Below are 2,571 nucleotides of genomic sequence, written 5' to 3'. Positions count from 1 at the left end.
TTCTAATTACAGTTTTTGTGGAAACTGGTTGTTTATTCAGCCACAGCGATACCTGGATAATGTGACATTCATGTTTGAATCTGATGTGTAAAAATATACAGTTTACAGCACGTGGTGTGAATGTGATGCTTCCAGTTTGATGTCTCTGTTCTGAACAGACTTAATGAGCTTTGTGAGCCAGGACAGGTGCAAACCAGGAAGCCAATCAGGATTCTTCAAAAGTGATTTATTATGTATACAATTAAAGTAACATTTTGCATAACAGCTCTAATCCTAAATATCTGTAATATAAAAAAGGACAAAGGAGTAAAGTACAATAATATAGCCTGCATTACCTCAGACAGAACACTCAATATACATAAACACAGTTATGAGTCACACACACCTGCTGCTACTGAAAACGTCCACATTATCTTCTACAGTCTCTCTCTCCAGTCTACAGCATTTTTGCATTTAAAATAACATTTCACATAACAGCTCTAATCCTAAATATCTGTAATATAACGAACTCTACAGAGAAAAAAATAAGCTTGCATTAGTTCAGACAGAACACTCAGTAAATTATAAATCAATTGAGTCACACACACCACCTGACATTCAACTGATCTAAACAATCAATCATGTTTGACACATCGACATGATTCAGTTCAAGCTGCCATCAGCACATTCTTCTCAAAGTTTCTGCTACATGCTGTTACTGACTGTCTGTGCTGCTCACTTCTACCTGCTGCTGCTGCTGAAAACTGAACATGAAAACGTCCACATCATCCTCTACAGCCTCTCTCTCCACTGTCATATTTCACTGTTGTACCACTTTCTGCTTCCATCAGGTGAGTCCAGCCTCTGGTTCAACTGCATCACAACAAAATCACACGAAAATTCGATGAGTTACTTCTTGTAACTGTAACAATGAATCTAATGTCGGCCTGTTTTTCTCATTTCAGGAGGCTCCAACCTGACTGGACTTTACTCCAGGTTTTTGTAGATCTCTGTGTCTTCTGTCTGTGTTGCAGCGACGACCTGCAAGTCTGAGACGTTCTCATACACAGAAGAGTCCAGCTGATGGGGAGAGATGACAATAAAAGACTTAATGAGCCTCATTCATATAATTTACATAGAGTTAGACATTTTTTAAATATTTGTAATACTACTACTACTACTACTAATAATAATGATGATAATAAAAATGCTTCAGACTAAATTCTGTGTTGAACTTTAAGGCCTAAAACATTACTGACTTCTACTCAGCAAGTTGTTCTTTACATTTAAATTCACTGTATGATTTCATGTTGATAATAAAATGTGTTCTTGTGCATTTATAAGCCAAATAATTTTAATTGTATTATAGGGTAAGTTTTGTCAATAAAGTCTCTCTGTTGGCCTGTTTTTTTCCTTTCATGATGCTCCAACCTGACTGGACTTTACTCCACGTCTTCCTGCTCCTCTGTGTCTTCTGTCTGTGTTGCAGTGACGACCTGCAAGTCTGAGACGTTCTCATACACAGGAGATGAGTCCAACTGATGGGGAGAGATGACAATATAAGACTCAATGAGCCTCAATCATGCAATTTGCATTCTGTTAGAATTTTTTAAATATTTTTAATAATAATGCTTCAGATACAATTCTGTGTTGACCTTTAAGGCCTAAAACATTTCTGGTTTCTACTCAGCAAGTTTTTCTTTACATTTAAATTCCCTTTGTGATTTCATGTTAATAATAAAATGTGTCCTAGTACATTTATAAGTCAAATCATCATAACTGTATTTTAGGGTAAGTTCTGTCAATAAGGTCTCTCTCTCACCTCTCTAGTCTCTACAGGTTCATTCAGTTCAGTGGTGGAGCTCAGAGTTTTCATTTTCCTGGATTGAATCCAACAAGAACAAGAACTTTAACAAAATGAAATTCATGACTTTGAAAATGTTTTAATACAATAATAAAAGAAGGGATGTTTTCTTTATTGTTTTACCTCATCCACAGACTTAAGAGAAGCAGAGGAATCAGCATCAGGACCACCAGAATCACCACGATGATACTAATTATAATCATTGATTTTCCTAAAAATTGAGACCGACAGAAAGGAGATATGGAGGAGATATGGCTTATCAATAAGTGTAGTATACAAGTATGTGTATGTGCGTGTCTGTGTGTATGTGTGCGTGTGTGTTTGTTTGTGTGTGTGTGTGTGTGTGTGTGTGTGTGTGTGTTTGTTTGTGTGTGTGTGTGAACATCAATGAGCATAACATACCTGCCACAACAGTCAGATATAAGGTGGAGTTATGACGTCCTCTTCTGTTCTGGGCTTCACAGTAATAATTCCCACTGTGTTCAGGTCTGACATCAGTGATGGTGAAGATCTGTCCTGATGCTTTTGGTGAGTCTTCATTCTCCTTGTACCAGGTATAATTAGCTGCTGGGTTAGCATCACTGCTACAGGTCAGAGTCACTGAACTGCCCTCCACTATCTCAGCAGAGGGACTCACTGACACAGAGGGAAGCTTTGGAGCATCTGGGGGGCAATATGTATAGAGACCAAAAAAATCAGTATTTTTCTTTGGGTTCATTTATATGCAT

General features: G+C 37.5%; 1 long non-coding RNA gene across 1 annotated transcript; it reads right to left on the bottom strand.

Moving 5' to 3' along the window:
- Positions 1–731: 731 nt before the first annotated feature.
- LOC122973556 lies at positions 732–1,939 on the bottom strand. Its single transcript, XR_006400078.1, has 3 exons — positions 1,802–1,939; positions 1,411–1,517; positions 732–955 (listed from the first exon to the last, which is right to left on the bottom strand). It is a non-coding gene; the product is annotated as an uncharacterized LOC122973556 (long non-coding RNA).
- Between the last annotated feature and the right edge of the window lie 632 nt (positions 1,940–2,571).

The sequence above is a fragment of the Thunnus albacares genome, chromosome 3, assembly GCF_914725855.1.
Source record: "Thunnus albacares chromosome 3, fThuAlb1.1, whole genome shotgun sequence".
NCBI classification, from domain to species: Eukaryota; Metazoa; Chordata; class Actinopteri; order Scombriformes; family Scombridae; genus Thunnus; species Thunnus albacares.
This window is presented reverse-complemented; position numbering and strand designations above follow the sequence as displayed.